General features: G+C 40.2%; 1 protein-coding gene across 1 annotated transcript in view; it reads right to left on the bottom strand.

Annotated features, from left to right (window-relative positions):
- Positions 1–19,748, bottom strand: part of PRUNE2 (prune homolog 2 with BCH domain) — a 198,896-nt gene that overhangs the window by 147,523 nt on the left and 31,625 nt on the right. The gene's annotated exons all lie outside the window — the stretch shown is intronic.

Below are 19,748 nucleotides of genomic sequence, written 5' to 3'. Positions count from 1 at the left end.
TCATATGCTTAGCCTTGCACTAAGGCTCTCCATGACCTCGCCTCTCTCCATCTCCTTAGCCTCATTGGTCATCACCATCACCCCTTCTCATGTGCTCGAACAGAATCTCTCTAATTTTTAATTCTCCAGACGTATCAGTCATACATTATGCTCTCTGCCTAACAGGCTTTTCCTCACCTCCCAAATCTTGAATGATGTAAAGCTTTTAATAAATAGAATATCTTACCTCACACAAAATAGGGACACTTAACGGGATTCGTTATCACATGAAATAGTAAATGCTGAAAGTCAATGCTTGATTACAAAAGGTTTAGGTAAATTTATGGGATGCCAGAGCCACAGAGGGAATGCTGTCGGCGGGGGGGGGGGGGGGGGGGGGTGCTCCTAAGCCTGGGGTGTGGAAACAAGACAGAGAACCTTATGTTATCCTGTATAATGCACTTCATTCCCCTCCCCATCCAGACTCCTCCAAGGGTAACACAGAGGTGGAGAAAGAAAGAAAAAGGAGACGCACAGAGAGAAAGAGACCAGACTACTGGCTGTAGAGAATGCTCTGACAATCCAGGATGGCAACTGCAATGTTCTCTTGTGATGCCCTTAGCCTCTGGGTGAGCTGAATATTTGTTTTTACAAGATCAAATAAGCTTTTTACAGAATCGATACAGTGCTAATCCCCAGAGGTAACCTCTATCCATTTCATCGTATACAGAGTGCTCTCCAGAATTTTAGCAAATCCCACAGGTCACTTATCTCAACTTTGAGATATATTTATCCCCTTAGTTAATCGGGAGAAATAGGGCGCTCTTGTGAGCCACAGTTGAGGTTCCCTCCTGGCAATAAAACGCTTACAAAGAGCTACTCAGGACTAGCTGCTCAGAGCCGTGTTGTGACTGTGTGCATGTCAGTGTGCCTCTCGCTCTTTGACCCATTATTGCAGACTTAAAAACAAGCATGTTTTCAAATGGCGCTATGAGCTGCCAATGATGTATCACCACCATATCTCATTATTCTCCACTAAATGTGTTAGTAATGTGATCTGTTAACATAAAAAAAGTTTGACTTCACAAAAGCAGCTGGAAATGGACAACCATAATATGCATAAATCTAACTCCTACCATCGGCTACACACTGCTTGACACATATTGTTAGAAGCACCTCGCATTTGCAAGTTCTCTTAAGCAAAATACTTGCATTAGGTCTCAGCTGGGGCTGTGCATCAGGCAGTTCGGAGGAATATTCAATTCTCAGCGGAGGCCAGAATTTGAATCCTCTCATCTTTTAGGAATCATTTGCTAAGTTTGGAGAGAACTCAGGCAGCACAGGTGCTCCCACAGATATCTCTGAACTTCCATCCCTCTTTGTTCATTCATGGTCCAATGAATAAAGGTTATCTTTGAACTGATGCTCATGGGGAATAAAAAAAGAACTCTAAATGATACCAACAGCAGGGATCAAAAAAATATTAGATTTAAGCTCACATTGGTCAACAGAAACAAGAGTACAAAGGACTTGGAGAAATCACTGTCCCTGTCTCTATAAGCCCCAGTCAACAGCAGGGCCCAACGCAGGGATCTCTGTCCGTCGGCCCAAAGTCATGAGTTTAATTCTCCTAATACTAATACTAGCTACCGACCATCTCTGGCTTCTTTTCTTGACATACATTAGCTTCTAGCCTTTGCTTCCCTGGCTTTATCTTTACTCCCAGCACATTACTGACCAGTCCTCTCTTCACTCTGTCGCTTGGTCCTTCTCCCCAGGAACAACAATAACTCTCAAGTCTTGATTTCCATTCCTACCACTAACCTGAACACCCAGATCCTTACTGGGTATAGTGCCTTAGATGAACTTCAGGTATTTCAAACTCAAAACATTCCAAATCAAACTATCTTCCTCTCTTTCTTTTGCCTCCTAGATGTTCTCCTCTCCCTTTTTTACTGATTGCACTTAACAGCATGATCCTCTGTGGAGTCATGCAAGTTAGAAACCCAGTGGCTCCTTGCGGTACATGCATGTAAGGTCTGCGGGGAGAGAGTCACAGAGGCAGAAGGATGACTGATTACACCATTTAGATGTAGGCCATCACTCCTGGACCTTCACAATCATCAGGGGCAAGACCTCAGATGCTACCTGCCCCTTAGAGTCCTCCCTACCTCCCCTCCCTACCAAGGAGTCACAGAATTTGCTACATCTGAGAATTCCAATTGGGAACTCATACTTTTTATCATACTAATTTTTTAAACTTGCTGAAAGTTTGTTTTTCCGAAATCCTAATCCCAAATGACTCTTTCTTACAGTGTTTTGGCATACTGTATCACTTTGATTCTTTGTTATAGTTTTTCTTACTCTCTTATCACTGAAGTGCTTTTTTATTCTCTTTGTTTTATTATTAGATTACATCATTATATTACTTATCACTATTTTATTCTTTTAGGTATCAATTTATTAAACTTAGTATACATTTACCCTTATTCCTGACTTTAAAACATTTAATCATTTGCCATGTTTATTATCTTTGTTGTATATATTTCATTCTTCCTAATTTCTGTTCATTTCTTTTTTGAGGCAGAAAATTCCACATATTTCATACTTTCATCCCTTTTTCTCCATAGCCAAAGGCATTTCTTTGGTTTAGACCTTCAGCAGCTCCAGCCTGACCTGTTTGCCAACAACCTCTGCAATGCGCCCTTGGTCACTGGACTCTCCTGTAGTCCAGTCTGCAACTGCCCAGAAGAGAAAGCCAAATCTAGTAACATGGTACGCAAGGCCCTTCACAGTCCAGCTTCTCCTTATCTATTCACTTCTACTGCAGTTTTCCACTCCTCCTATCATAAAAAACTAATCAACAGAAACCTCAATTAAATAGAGTTGGGAGACCAAGGGGGAGTTCTCACACCCTGTGATGATAGCAGAGCCCAACAGGAAACAGAAAGACTCTTCTTCTTTCCTGGCAAGGACCCAGCCAATAAAAAGCCATGGACTCTTTGTTTATCTTAGCCCTCCTACCTTCCTTTTCCTCTCTATAAAAGCACTCTCCTTCCCTTCCACCCAGGGACTTGCACATGGCTTACCATGGTTACAGACCCCTAACTGCAATTCTCTGCTGATCCCCAATAAACCCATCTTTGCTGAAGAAATATCTGGCAGTCTATTGTGAGTATTAAACAAATGCACAGAAAGCGCTTAGAACAGTGCTCCACACATTTGAAGCACTTTGATGTGCTGGTTATCATGACTGTGCTCAATTTGAAGATGATGACAACCCGCGTGGGGCTACATCTGGTGACTGGAGATCGCAGGGATCACAAATCTTATAATAAGAAAAGAGCAAAACTTAGATTTGCAAGTACAGAGGAGCTAGTAAGTTCTTGGCATGCAGTTGGCGCTCAAACAGGTCTTGGTTCATCTTGTTCAGTGAATCAGGTTCCAAATCTAAGTCTCTGTTTTGTTGTTTTGAATCTCAGGAAAAGATGTGTACATAAGCTTTAAGATGGAGTTAAAACAGCTCTCCTGACTGATTGGGAAGAGCAAGTACAAACTCCTGAAAGTCATTCTCTCCCAGGGAAGACCCAAGGAAGGGCCTAGTAGGAGCTTAAGCCTTCCTCATATTTCCTTCAGCCTCCATCTTCATATTTTCAGACAGACAGTAAATATTTTTACACTTCTGTGGGAAATGTTTTGAATGCACAGCTTCAAGACAAGCCCCTTATAAGTACATTGCCATCTTGAGCTAATATAAAAATCAGAAAACTTCACCTGCCAAATAATCCCTTCCATTTTGGTGGCTGCTACAGACTGAATGTCTGTTTCCCCCTACCCACCTCCACCACCAAACTCATATGTTGAAACCTAATCCCCAATGTGATGGTATTTGGAGCCAGGGCTTTTGGGAGGTGATTAGGTTATGAGTACAGAGCCCTCATGAATGGGATTAGTGCCCTTATAAAAGAGACCCCAGAGAGCTCCCTTGACCCTTCTGCTATGTGAGGACAAAGCCAGAAGACAGCCGTCTGTGAACTGAGAAGCAGGCCCTCACCAGACACCAAATCTGCCAGTGCCTTGAACTTGGACATCCTAGCCTTTAAAACTATGAAAAATAAATTTCTGTTGATTATAAGCCATCCAGTCTATGGCATTCTATTATAGCAGCCTGAATTCATTAAGACAGTGATGTTGTTGATATTCTTCCTGTACCCATCAGTGGCAACCTACTTCCCACCCCTATTGCCAGGAAATCTGCATTTAATTAAATTAGAATCAGTGCAGGCAAAGCGAAGTAAAAAGTCCACAGTCGATCTTATAAAAATAAAGAGGAGAAAGGCTATGTTTTCCCATGTTCCCTGAATGTGGATTTGTGTTTGCCATAAATTAGGCCTGCTGCGAGAACGATGCTGAGCTTCCCATATGGCAAATATCAGATTGAGACACACAAGTAGAAATTATCTTCATATTCTTGAATTAATTCTGTTCAGCTTATTTAGAGTGTCATCATATTCAGCAAGCATTCAAGAAGCAACATGGTTAGAAATCCAGTGAGGCTTCCAAGTACAATGAAAGTTAATGACCAAACTTTCTGAAGTCAAGAACAGTATTTTTTTTATTATTTGGAGTTCAAGTTTAAGAATGATTCTTTCACTTTTCTATTATTATTATTGTGAAGTAGAATAGAAAGCAGAGGTCTGAAGGAGACTGTCAAAATCTATTCGAACAAATATTTAGAGAACCATGAATTCATCTGTCTTAGATCTGGAGATTCTTCTTTCTGACACAAAATACTTTTTCGTTTGTTTGTTTTCGGTTTTGTTTTTGTTTGTTTTGCTTTATTTGTTTTTCTAAATGAACAACTCAGGAGAGAAACCGAAAGTGCCGCTGCCCTTTTACCTTTGTAAGGAGACTGCTCCTTGCTTATGTGGAAAGTTTGGAGTCTAAAGACCTCACAACCAAGACCACAGAATTACGATATTGGATATCTTTCCTTTCAATATCGGTTTTCTGCTTTCCACAAGCCGTGTTTGGATCCTGGCTCAGACACCTTCCTCAGTGTGTAAGAAATCACTGAATCTTTGCAAGCCTCTATTTCTTTATCTGCAACATGGGAACAAAAAAATGGATCTACTACACAGCATCCTCGAGAGGATTCATCACATGTGAAAGCTGAATCACAGTGCTGGCCAGAGGCAGGTGATTCGTTAAATCTTTTCTCTCTTCACTTCTGCCTTCTCCTCACTCTCTCCTTCAGTTAATGGATATTTATAACTGATCTTTGGAGTCAAAGTGTCCTTGATAGCCATTGTTTCTTCCCTTCATTTTGTGGGTTCTAAAATCCGTTACCCCAGGTTGGCCAGTTTGCTCAACCTGACCAGCGGAAACCCAGTTCTCCTTGATGACCTCTGAATATGTGTTAGTCTACGGCCTTTTAGCTAGAGCCAAATGAAGGCAAGCCCTGCCCCGTATGATCTTCATCCTCCAGTACATACACAAGAAGTAGGAGATACAGAATATAACAGAATTTTAATATAGTGAACAGTGTGATTTTCATTCCCAGAATTTCATTTAACTTTCTGGCTTCTGTCTCACAGAAGTAGATCATGAGGCATCCATTGGGCATGGCTGAGGTGATGCTACTGAATAACAGAGAAAGGACTCAGAAGTAAAGGACAGATTTGGCAGAAAAGACAAAGAACCAGACCACTCTGCCTCTAGAAGAGACCCGGAAGCATCTAACTGAGGGAGGGGAAAAGAATCAGAAAGGGAAGGAAGAAAGCTTAGATGCTGGGGGACCTTGAGGAAGATGTGCACAGGACCCGGAGAAAGAGCTAGGCTGAGGCTGGGAAGGAGAGAGGAAGGGAGCATGGCTGAACACCTCAGACAGGTTCGAGCACCCAGGAGCAGCACTGACCTGTGCCCACTTTCCCAAAGAGGGTCTGAGAAAGTAGCCAACATCAGGATGTCCATTCTCTGCATGGAGCAAGGGCAGAGGCAGTGCAGATGTGGGGTGCAGAGGAGATCAGGACTGTCTCACAGAGAGCAGGACGAGATGGACGAGGGGCTACAGAATTCTTCTCCATGTGCCCCCAAGTGGCATGGTTTGGGTAGAGAGAAATAGACCTGATGCTTGGGATCTAACACCCTCACCATCATTATTCCAAAAAAAAAGAATAATCCTATGAGAAAAAGTATACATTAGGGTTTAAATGCACATTTGTAAGGTTAAATATTTTTATTTGTTTAGGTCCTCTGTCTATTTTTTAAATTAGGAATTTAGCTATTTTCTTAATAATTTGTAACAATTCTTCATACATTAATAATATCATTTGTGAATAAATAGTAAATACTTCCTGAACTTTGTTTTATTTTGGTCTTTTAATGTAAAGTGTTTTTTCCCCTTTCTAGATTTGGGCATTATTAGGTTAGCTACATAGGGAATGCTAGCACTCATTATGTGCTGGCTTGTACTTCATTTCAATGACATTTTCTTTAATCCCCATGATGTCCCCAAAAGGTGGATCTTCTTCATTTTACAGACATCAACACTGACGCCTACGGTTAAGTAATTTGTCCAAAGATAAAGTGCTAGTAAAAGGAATTGCTCAAATCCAAGTCTATTACACCAGGCAGGGTTTGGTACAGCAGCACTGATAACATGCAGATAAGGGAGAGTGCAGAGGGAGCTTTCAGACCATTGCTTCTTAGGCCAGAAGGGGTTGAAAATTAGTGGCATAAAAGGACACTCTTTGAAACACAAGGTGATAGGTATACAAAGAGTAAAGTAAATAATGTAAATAATACCGTACACAGCTAGCAATAAATGATAGTTATGAATCCAAGAGCAGGAATACAAGCAAAAGTTATAAATGTGTTCTCTAAGGAGGGCAGAGGGTTAACAAATGTTTGCTCAGGGTCCTCAATGACTAAAAAGAAGAATGAAATTACACCAGCTAAGGTAAGGTCTGTCTTGCCAATTAAGAGACCATCTCATTAGAGCCGCTAAGGGCAACACACGTTGTCTTGGAACTTCCTGGAAATGGCTCAGAATGGTGAATCCCTTGCTTCTGATGGGGTTCCATTCAGACAAGAGAAAAACGAGAAGAGAGCAGGAACTCTGGGTATTATTTACTCAACCACTATAATACCAGTTTGAATTAGCTTAGATTCGGAATTACAGAATTTTTTACTCAACAAGTCTATAGAGCACATCTAATTTACTAGCCCCCATTCCTACATGGAACCCTTGATCTTGAAACATACAAACAAAAAAAGCTCAGAAGGGTTTACATGGTTAGCTTAAGTTCACCTAGTCAGCTTATCACAAATCTAGGTCTAGAATTCCAGTCTTTTAGTTTCTACTTCATGGTTCTTCGTTCCATATATAGAATTTTTCAAATCTGATGTTCCTTCCAGTCTGACTTTCAAAAACGAATGGACCTATAAAGATATTATGAACCTACCCAGTAAACCACAACCACAGGTATCCTTCTTAACAATGCATTGTTTTGTCTAGAGCTAGGCAAGTTTTGTGTTTTTTTAAAAAATCAGACTAGCTACTATTTATTGAGCACTTAATATGCATACAAAGCTGCCAAGCATTTTACACATACTAAATCCTCAAAACAAGTCTATGAAGTAGATTTTTAAATTTCTTTTCCACAGATGTGAGCTACTGTGGTTTTGAGAAAATAAATAAATATGCTCATAAAGCAAAAGGCAGAGGCAGGAATTCAGACTCGGGCCATATGCCTTATCACTCGGGAGGCACCCAGAGGCAACACGGTGGTGATGAACTGCTCAGCCTCTGGACATGGAATGCCGGGGCATAAATTTTACCTCCTCCACCACTTTGTAGCTGAGTAACCTTTAGTAAGTTACATACCCTCTGTAAGCCTCAGACATCTGCTCCATAAAATGGGATTATTAACAGTTAACTACCTCACAGAGTGGCCATAAGAATTAAATGGGACAAATCACATTAAGTTTTAAATGCAGTGTCTGGAACATACTCAGCATTTGATACATGATACCAATTATTATTACTATTCCCCAAACGATCAGTATCTTGATCTAGACCTGTTAGAAGGAAAAATCCCTCCAGCGCTCTTCTACCTGCCATGAAGAAAGGCAGGAGAAGGTTATGGACCCCTGCTGCTCTAACATATGGTCAGGGCTGAGACAATAGACAGCCCTTACCTGGGAATGGGGGCTTAATTGGCAGATGCCTAGATGACCGGATAGCCCAGATGCCTGGGCTCTAGCTCTTGGCCGAGAAGCAGCTCTGGCCAACCTCCAGAATGAATTCACAGAAACTATTATTCAAACTAGGACTCAGCTATAGGCACATAGGTGTCCTAAAATCAAGTCTACCTTCTTCTGAATAGTGCCACCATCAATGGCGCTGGTCTTCAAGGACATCTGCACACTGTCAAAGCACCCTAACTTTACAGTCACCAAACCGGTAAGACCCAGACAAACGTTGAGAGGAATCAAGCACCAGACACAAACTCCTGCCTTTGGAAAAGATCCCTCCAGGGTCATTCTGTAAATTGCATCTTAGCCGACACCACTGGATCTTGAAACAGCCTGAAGATCAGCCTCAGTCCACAGAGAGTTCATGACTCAACTTGTCTTAGTTTGTAATCCAATCTAATTTTGAGTTGCTGATGGCCCGTGAGAGAGCCAGTGTAAGTTCTCCTGAAGTGATGTGACCATGTTATCTCTACCTTATGATTTCTTGTAAACAAGTTTGAGAAAGAGAGACAGCATGAGGAAGGGCAGAAAGGGGCAGGTGAAGGAAAGAGAAAGAAGTGTAAATATTTTGTTCATGTTAAAAATCAGACTTTCACTAACAGCATCCAAATATGTGACTTATAATGAATCATGTATCCCATTTTTTTATAACTGATAATGAGTATATCCCATTAATTCAAAATCTCAGGTAGACATAAAAATCACATTTAACTTTGTAATCAAATGTCCAGAAATAATTTGGTATTAAATTACTCACTTCTGCCTGGACTCTGACTTTTCATATTGAGAGAATTTCTGAGAATAAGACTCAAACAGACTGATATTGAGATGAAAAGACTACTGTAAAACAACTGCAGAATCTTATAAATCAAAGGGAACTTATTGACTGTTCCAACCCTTGACTTCACAGATGCCTCATTTTGTTTAATCCAGACTCTAATATTTAAATAGTATATAATTTGGGTAAAAATTCTTTTCTTTACAAAAGATATGGGGTCATTAATAAAATCAATGCCACATACATTGATGAAGAAAGCATAATACTCTTCTAACAGCGACCCAAGCTACAAATCCTGCCAATTACAAAAGAATTTTTTAAATAGCCAAGAAGAGGGTCTGCAGAAGGTGTTATGGAACTGATTGGCTCAAAGACCAAAAATAAGAAACAATATCATTGAATGACAAGGGCTGTTAAAATAAAACCTCACTGTGATGATTCCCCTTACACACAGGAGAAGCAGGAAAGGGATGGCAAAAATGATAGGAAAGAAATGGGGAAAAAAGGATCTGAATGAGGAAAACAATGAAAATTAGAAGAGAGAACTGGAGCTAGCACAGGATTCAGAGACTGATGGATTCACTCAGCCTGAATTCACAGGGAGCCTACTCAGTGCAGACACTGTGCTAAGGGCTGGGAATTCATGGGACGAGCAAGAAGACAAAATTTCCATACTCAGAGTCACAGGCTAGAGGAGGGAGACAGTTAAGCAAACCAGAAGTTTCACAATAAAGCAATAAACACTGTGATAGAATAATATAAATGGAACTAGAAGAGCAAAGAGGCAGAGTTCCCAATTCTTGCTCAAGCATCTGGGGAGAAGATGCAGGTTCTGAATCTCAAGGGCTTAGGAGTCGGCAGGCAGGCGGGAGGAGGAAAAGCAGTGGAGGTGAGAGGTGTGTCCCTGTACAAGCACAGGCAACAGGAGGACACAGAACATTCAACATCACCTGCGGGTCATTCTCATGGTAGGAATGAAGCAGAGCATTCTCACGAAGGAGGGTAAAGATGCGGCCGAAGTAAACTAGAAGTGGGACTTGATTTAGCAAGTGACGGAGAGGCATGGAAGGGTTTTGAGCACAGGAACAATATGACCCAAGTCATAATCTAGAAAGTGAAGAGGATGCATTAGAGAGGGGCACATCTAAAGAGAGGGACGCCAGAAAGGAACGTCTGCAGTACTGTCCAAAGGATGAAGAATACGAACTTGAACTAAGGTGGAAGTGCTGGGGCTGGAAGGAGGTGAGGGCTTCGTGAGTCGCTGGGCAGTGGAGGTGACAGGATTTGACAGATGCTCGGTAGAGTGCTTGGTAGAAGGTGAGGAGAGGTCAGAGATAAGGCGCAGTGAATGGTGCAACTGGAAAGTGTCAGAGTCCAGAGCAGTGAAAAGTGGCCGCAGAGAACAGGGACCCTCCTGAAGGATGTGCAAAGAAACAGGCATGTGCAAAGGCAGGAATCTGGACATGAATTGCTTCCACCTCTTGGCTATTGTGGATAGTGCTACTATGAACATGGGTAAACAGTAGTATATTTTTAAGTATGAAGTGCTTACCGGGAAGAAAAAGGCTAAAGATTAAGCATCTGAATGCTCTCAGGGACCTACACCGGGTACCTCAAACAGTCACAGAAAGTTCAAGGCTCCCGCTTTATCTCTACCATCATTAGAGAGTCCTTAAGCACACAACCATGCTATAGATCTAGGAGTAGAAGGTTTTTGTAATAAATGGGTTGGTGCAAAAATCTCTCTTTCCTTGGATTCGACTTTCCCTGACTCTTGCAAACTGAAAATGGTTAAGATTCAGGCCAAGATCAGGAGAGGCACTGAGGAAAAGGTACTTCCCCAATCCGTTGTCCTGTCTGTCGCTAACTTTGACAAAAGCACTCCTTAGAGAGTCACACACAATCCAGTCCAGGTCACCAGGGTAGAAGACTTCATGTATAGGACAGTGATATCGAAACTTAAGATCAGTGCTTTCCAATGAATGTGCCAGGAGCAAGCCAGAGGTGTGTTGCCAAATTTTGATCCATGTGTAAAATCTATTTTTGCCTCAACTGAGCAGACAGATTGTTACTACAGAGCCTTAATGGAATATTGAACAGGGAGGATATGAGATTCAGAGTGGGGGTGGGAGGAGGTATAACTTTTTCTAAGTTAAACATAGAAGGAGCCATCTTACACCATGCTGGCCCTAGAGAAAGCGCACATGTGTATCAGAATATTAGAACGTTAAAGGACTTTGACCCATGAGCACATTCAGCCGGGGTGGTCAGGACAGTGAAAGTTCTACTCCAATTGGAAGGGTCCACAAGAAAATTGTGTGATCACTGTCGACCCCTTCATAGATACCATAAGTTCCGTTTTGTGCAATAGCAATTGCGTTGCAATCAATACTGACTTACTTTGAGTAGTTTATAATTTATTGATACGCAAATGTGACACCTACCAAAAAACTGTGTTAGAAAGAGTTCAATGACCACAAAAGAGGTGAGAACCACTGCCCTAGTGCTAATTTTCTTGAAATGTCCCCTATGTGGCAAATACTCCCTGGAATGTACAGCAGCAGTCGCTGAGAGATCAATTAGATTAGAATCCCAGTCTCTTTCTGTCAGAGATGTGATTGATCATTTTTTGGAGAAAGAGCAGAGTAAAATGCATATGAAGTTTTTGTTTTTTACTGTCATTTATGGGTGTTATTTTTTTCATTAATTTTTATTGGAGTATAGTTGCTTTACAATGTTGTGTTAGTGTCTGCTGTGAAGTGTAGCAAAGTGAATCAGCTACTCGTATACATATATCCCCTCTTTTTTTGGATTTCCTTCCCATTCAGGTCACCACAGAGCATTGAGTAGCGTTCCCTGTGCTATACAGTACGTTCTCATTAGTTATCTATTTTATACACAGTATGAATAGTGTATATATGTCAATCTCAATCTCCCCATTCATCCCACCCTCCCCTCCCCCCAGATATCCATACCTCCATTCTCTACATCTGTGTCTCTATTTCTGCTTTGCAAGTAAGTGCATCTGTATCCTTTTTCTAGGTTCCACATATAAGCGATATTATACTACATTTGTTTTTCTCTTCCTGACTTACTTCACTCTGTATGACAGTCTCTAGGTCCATCCACATCTCTGCAAATTGCACAATTTCGTTCCTTTTTATGGCTGAGTAATATTCCATTGTATATATGTACCACATCTTCTTTATCCATTCTTTTGTTGATGGACATTTAGGTTGCTTCCATGTCCTGGCTATTCTAAATAGTGCTGCAATGAACATTGGGGTGCATGTATCTTTTGGAATTATGGTTTTGTCTAGGTATATGCCCAGGAGTGGGATTGCTGGGTCATATGGTAGTTCTACTTTTAGTTTTTTAAGGAACCTCCATACTGTTTTCCATAGTGGCTGTATCAATTTACATTCCCACCAACAGTGTAAGAGGGTTCCCTTTTCTCCACACCCTCTCCAGCATTTATTGTTTGTAGACTTTTTGATGATGGCCATTCTGACTGGTGTGAGGTGATACCTCATTGTAGTTTTGATTTGCATTTCATTTCTCTAATAATTAGTGATGTTGAGCATCTTTTCGTGTGTTTGTTGGCCATCTATATGTCTTCAGGGTGTTATTATTTTAAATTTAAAATATCCAAATTAAGTTTCCAATTCTTCTTTTTTCATTTAATTGTTAGCCCACAGTGCTGTTGTGTGTGTTTGGCAATGGATTGCTAACCTCTGTGAGGTTAAATAACTTTTGTATCAGTTAGTGCTTTGGGAAAGAAGACGTTGAACCCTAGTCTTCTGGACACAGAATTCATGTCTGCAGTGAGCCTCAGACCCTCTGTTTGTTCACCTGGATTGATAGAGTATCAAGGGCAATTTCCATCTATTTTTAAGATTACTCATAATGTTAGACTGTGTGCATACACTGTCAAAGAGTGGAAACTAACGCTGAATAACATATGAATAAATTACAAGATATATTTTACACTTAACATTTTTCAAAAAACTCCTCCTGCTGTTAAAGCCCATGCCCCATAAACATCATCAGTAAAGCAGTGAAAAAAGCAAGGATAACAACCCTCAAATGATAAATTGGTCAAATTTAGAGAAGTCAAAATAAGCAGTATTTTCCTTACCAGTCAAATGCAAAGGTTACACACACATGCTCACCAACTGCCTTTCTCCTAGTGGTAGATTATAAAACAGTGATTTCATTTGTGTTCAGAAACAAACATGAGTAAAAGCTATTAACCAAGGTCTAATAGTTATCTAATAAATATTTTAATTGAGTGATATTTCTACATATAGTATTGTATTAGGACTGCTTAAAAAGGAAATATTAGCTGCATACAATTCAGAAAGTTCTTGCTGTCTTTGAAAAGAGTAGCCTCAAATAAAATTGATTAGCAGAAAAGAATACTAGAATATACTTATACCATAGTCTATGTTTGGAATATGAAATAGATATAGAAAATTTAGCATGGATACAATTCAGCATCACTTAGCAGGTTATTAATGAAAAGTAATAGAAGTTAATTGGCATCACTAAGTAACTAATTTCTTAAAATGATGATTTCTTTAATCACAGCTATTTCTACCGGGCAGACACCAAAGCTTTCTTTATAAGATGAGTAAGTACATTTTAAAATATGTACGATTTTAAACGATTTGGAAGAGTTCCAGAACCTAATCTAAAGAAAACCATATCTATCTTTCCAATTTTATCAGATTATAATTTATTAATCATAATGGAAATAATTTCCATTTATCACTTTAAAATGCAGTTTCCACTTATCAATGTAAAAAAAGAGGAAGTCTAAAGGTAAACTCTCTCCAAGTACTATGTGGATCCAATAAGAAATGTTATCAAATCATTTAATATGATATAAAACATTTCCTGCCACTTTTTTTCTGTAAGAGTCACTGGAAACGAGATTAAACCAGCAAAGCTTCTCGTTAGTCAGTTAGTTGAAGCCATCAGTACTGGATAGAGTTGATGTTCAGGATCTGACCTAGGGCATCAATAAAACAACCAAGACACGGACTCTTTCAATGGTGTATAAGCATTATGTCATTAATCGAGCTTGGATTGTAACACTCTATTCTTATAAGGTGACAAATTAACCATATGGATACCTCACAGATGACAAAACTAAGATATATTAAACTCGGTGGGGTAAACACACCCACAGGCAAATCTAATAGACTGACATTTTTAATACTAATTGAAGCTGATTGATTTACGTATTCTACGTTTTCAGCTCTCCGAAATGATGTATTTAATGTTTTATTTTTAAACACAATTAAAAAATAATATATAAATATATACATACTGCAAATGTAGTACAGATAACAAATTCATTTAAGCCCATTTATGCACATTAGTAACACACCATGTGGCAGAGACACTAGGACTACAAGAAGACCCCTTGGCGATTTATTTTATATTAAATCCCTAATGGCCTCTCCTTATCTTTGCAAAAATATGCACGAAAGTCCAGACTATGCAGCCATTGAAATGAATGGTTATTTATTTGCTAAACGAGAACCCTATGTTTAATGTTCCTTAGACATAAGGTAGTCTGGAAAAGTCGCATTCCTACAGCTCCATACATCATTTATTTTACATACCCTAACTTCTCACAACAGGCAGCGGAAAAATATCTCTGAACAGCATTGTAAGTTGCTGAGATTTTTGTTTCCAATTCCATTACTGGAAGATTAAAATGTTAACATGTTTACTTGCTTCTTTAGCAACAAAAACAAATTCATGCACCATCTTGGTGCCTGACACACACATGGATATAAAATGGAAGAGAGTTGGCAGATAACAAAAACTAAAATCAAACAATGGAAGAATAGCAAAAGTTCAAACTTGTAAATAAACCTTAATTAAATACAAAAGAGAAAGCATCATGTACTTTAAATTTGTCTGCAAATATATACACTAATAATTAGAAAGTTCTAATAGTGGATTCGTGCTCTTTCAAAGAAAGGTTTTTTTTTTCTCTTTATGTAACGTGCATAAAATATGCCCCCAAACTTGGTCCTGGACATATTAGCTTTTAATATTCATCCTGACATCAACACACTTTCCTATCAAATCACTTCATGTCGGGTTCACACAAATAAAATGTTGCAGGCCCAGGGATATCCTTAGGAGATAAGCAAAAACACATTGTTTGCTCCCTCCTTCACTGCTTTCTCCATCTAACTTCCAACAGATTCTCATATAGTTAAAATTGAGAAAGTTTTTTAGAAGAAAGAATTCACAAAGGAATGAATCCCCGGCAGGGAGGAATGTATGGAATGGGGGATGGGACAAGACCACCTCATCTTAGAGGAAAAGGCAACTCAGCTTTCTCTATACATATACACATAATGCAGAACAAGCAGGACTCAAAACATGCAATTTTAGGATCACGCTGTGGGGTTAGTGCTTGCCTTGATCCTATGTAAAAAATCAGGCAAACCCCACGATTTTTCTGCACAGTCTTAGGTAACAAAGCTTCTCAGGCACTTCAATTTGCAAGTCTCAGCTGAGTAGCCAAAATTGCAGTCTTTAATAGAGTTAAGCTTCTACTCTCCCCCAGCAACGCTGGTTACTGGTGGGAGGGAGTGTGATCTCTTCATTCTTTCCCCACCTTCCCTTCTACTCCACATTCATTTTGCTCACTGTAGTTTCTGACTGCTTTTGGGTTGGAGCATGAGGAAGTAAGATGAAGTCAGAGGAGTAGGAGAGTTATTACTTGACTGTTACTTTCCAGCGTACCTAAATTTTAGAGCTCTCTACGCTTCACAGGTGGGTTACCTTCACGGGCTCCCTGTGGATCTGTAGTTGCTCTCATCTCCTATCTCCCCTGCCCTCCTGGAATGGGTGGAATCCACTTCTCACTTCCCCAGCTCTTAGGAAGCTGGCTCTGACTCCGGCTTCTCTTAGCTGAGATATACTTTGTTTTCACTTCAAGTCAGCCCACTTGGGCAGGATCCACGAAAAACGCATGCTGGCTCTCTCGCACACATAGCCCAGATCTGGTCTGGCATAAATATTCCTGCATCCACTATTCTAACAATTTTCTCAGGGTGAAGGCTACTGCACGCAGCCACCTGTTCTATGTCCCACTGTCAACATAGCCAGTCAGCACATCTCTCGCCCTTTAGATTTTCTGGGTAAGAATGAAACACCTGCCCACTGTGTCTCCCAAACTGAAAGGGTCACATATGAGTCTCTCTGGGTGGCCTTTCAGAACCCACTGCCCAGGCTCCAGGGGAGGGACTGATGCCCCCTCTCCCTTAATCACATGGGACACACACATCTCAAAATGTCTCCTCTTTTCTATTTCCAAATTTCAATCCTTTTATTCCTTCTAAGATGGTAAAAGCCTCAAAAGCACTATAAGCAGATTTCGCCTACTTCTTTTGAAAATTTTGTATCATGGTCTCACAGATGGCTTTGGGAAGGGTTATCTACTGTCTCCATCCCTTTTTTTTTTTTAACATCTTTACTGGAGTATAATTGCTTTACAATGGTGTGTTAGTTTCTGCTGTATAACAAAGCGAATCAGCTATACATATACATACATCTCCATATCTCCTCCCTCTTGCGTCTCCCTCTCCCCCTCCCTATCCCAGCCCTCTAGGTGGTCACAAAGCACCAAGCTGATCTCCCTGTGCTATGTGTCTCCATCCTTCTACTGAACCTTTTAACTGAACGTCTCTGCAAGCTGTGTTCCTTTGGTCCCTGCAGAGCTGGTCTCCATCCTCCTCCACCCTGCTCTCTGCTGCAGCACAGAGGCCCTCTGGACCACATCAAGAGTCTCTTCTAGACTCGCATTTCCTGTTGGTTTCAGCCAATGGGAAACCCTAACAGGTGCTGGGAAGGAGGAAGGAGAGTGATGGCAGAGTGTCTACTCCTACATTTCCTTTCTTTTGGGGTCACTTTGGACTTGGGCACTCCTTGACCAAAGGCTCTTCCTGAAGTGGCCCTCTCTTTTCAACATTCTCCTTCCAGGTTCTGGAAACTTCTCCTTTCCTTTTCCTTTCATGCTGAGGGTAATAACCCCTGGGACACTACTCTCTTCCTTGCAGTATCCCTCACTCTGCCTTCACCTAATAAAATGGCTCACTTTATTAGACCTACCTCAAATTATCTCAATTGAATGGGCCACCTGTTCCCGCTGGGATTGATACTATCTTGTTACAAATATGTAGCTTGAGATGCACAAACATATTTTTCAAACTAAATTATACCATGTGCAAATATGAACATGCCCAGTTTCCTATTGCTTAAGAGTTTTGAATAAACATTTCTAACCTGATAATCCTGTCTCTTTACTCTTTATAATTTCCTATTTCTATGAATTCTTGAAAATTCAAAGCAAATCTTTATAAACTTAAAAAAAATAGTTCATAAAATCCTTCACTACTACCGGAGACCTTTAAGCCTGCTAGAAGAATACAGAAGCCCTGGAGCCGTAGTCCCATCCTAGGAGGCAGATTTATCAGCTGAATCAGTCAAAAAGCAAGAACTTCATTTCATGATTGTCCTCTCCCAGTGATTCATTGGTAACTTGACTCTTCCAATGGGCTTAAGAACATCTGATAGGATGGCCTTCATCTGAATAAAATCTAAGACAACTGAAACCACAAAAAAGTTACAAATACTTGAGAAACTAGATAACAAAGATTCCTGCTTGGAGGTTCTGGTGGATTTTAAGTGATCACAGATTATCTCCAGCTCCTCCCATTTGGAGGTGGAGTCTCTTTCCTCACTCTGTCTGGGCTGGCCCCATGACATGACTTGTTTTGACCAATAAAATGTGGCATGACTTTGTGGGACTTGCAAGCACCCAAAGTTCTTGCTTCCACCATCTTGGAAGGCTTCTGCTCTAGAGTGAAGAAGCCTGGGATGAAAGGCCATATATAGAGAGAGGCTCAGTCACCTAGCTATTCATTCCAACCCTCCCAGCTGAGTGAAGCAACCCTAGATCAACCAGTCTAGCAGAGCCACCAGCTGACTGTAGTCACAGGAGTAAGCTCAGACAAGACCAGTAGAATCATATGAATTACTAAATTGTTGTTCTTTGAAGCCACTTAGTTTTGGGGAAACATGGACTTTCTTATCTGTCATACCAGAATTATGTCCACAGCCAGTTAATTCAGTAAGAGAATTCCAGAAAAATATAGACTAGGTAACCATTGATGGTAACAGTTAGCTTATTTTTCTGTGACCCAACATAGAACAATTAGGAAAGAATGAGGACTTTGAAATCCGCTGTCCCTGGGTTGGAATGCTTACTCTGTAGTTTATTTCCCATTTCTGAGTCTCAGTTTAATCACCTGTAAAATAGATATAATAACTGCCTACATACATCATAAGGAAGGCGTCAGGATTTTAAAAGATAACTAATATAAAGCACCTAACATAGTGCTAGAAACTTGGTGAATGCCAATTTCCTTCCTCAGTATCCGTGTATATGTGTCCAAAATTTGGAAACTGAATCAAATGGCTCTAAGTCAATGACACTCAAAATGTGTCTGGACCAGCAACATCAGCATCCCAAGGAACTTATTAGACATACAAATTCTCAGACCCCACCCAGAGCTATTGATTCAGAAACTCTGGTGTCCTGTATTGCCCCATTAAAGCCAACTAAAATTACCAATCATTCATGAGCTTGTACTATAGTATCTAGCCTATATTTCAGCATATAGTAGCTACTCAATAAAAATGTTTGATGACAAATGACTGTTAATGGGTGATTAAGTGGATGGATGAGATGAGTGCATGCTTTCAGACCCTCCTCTTCAACCCTGGTGTCCTAAGGACAGATTAGCCAGTCTGACGTGCTATAGGCTGACCTGGTGATGTCAACGACTGTAATACAGGTTGGGAGCCTCATTGTTTGGGCTCCACGGGCAGGTAGGTACAAGATGACTGTTTGATTTGGGTTAAAAAGAAAGCACTCTTAAAGACCAAAACAATGTAGAGTCAACAACAGGTGTACTTGGCATGGGCATTCCAAAGACACTGAAAATTAGATTTCATAACGGCATCATGAAAAGAATGCTAGCCTAAAATTCTGGAAGGCAAAACATAGCCACAAATACTTCATGCCATGAACTACCATTTCTAGAAGAGTCTACTACAGTTAATTTACAAGTTGGAAATAATAATGGACTTATTTCAGAGGGTATTCATGGAGGTTCAATGAGAAAATAAAAATAAAATGCATGGTGCATAGTAAACACTCAACAAATGTTGGATGCTATCATATTTATTTTTAAAATTTGAATTATTCGAGGTATTGACTAGCACCATGCTATGAATACAGAGAGCATTAAATTATTCTTTTGAAGGAATAAAAGAAGACGATAATAAATTACCAAATCCTAGTTCTAGCACCTTGTTCTGTTTTCCCCTTTCTACCACTAGGTGACACCACCAACCTACCATAACCCACTCTTCTCCCACAGATTCCACACAGCCAATCTTCACAATCACTGTTGATTAAGGAACAAGATGTCTATTCTGGAAAGAATCCTAAATTATTCTTTTGTTTGAGTCTTCTTATTTATCTAAATTGCCTCTGGCTATTTGGTACAAATTTATTATTTCCTCAGTGTATAATAAAAAAGAGTTTTTGTTACTTAGGGAACCAATTCAGCATTTACCTACATGGATGGGAAGGGAGCACTCTAATACCACCCCACTTCACAGTTTCTCTTCT

This window comes from Eubalaena glacialis, chromosome 9 (assembly GCF_028564815.1).
Source record: "Eubalaena glacialis isolate mEubGla1 chromosome 9, mEubGla1.1.hap2.+ XY, whole genome shotgun sequence".
Taxonomy (NCBI): domain Eukaryota; kingdom Metazoa; phylum Chordata; class Mammalia; order Artiodactyla; family Balaenidae; genus Eubalaena; species Eubalaena glacialis.
Note: the sequence above shows the minus strand (reverse complement) of the source record. Positions and strands in the feature narration are given on the sequence as shown.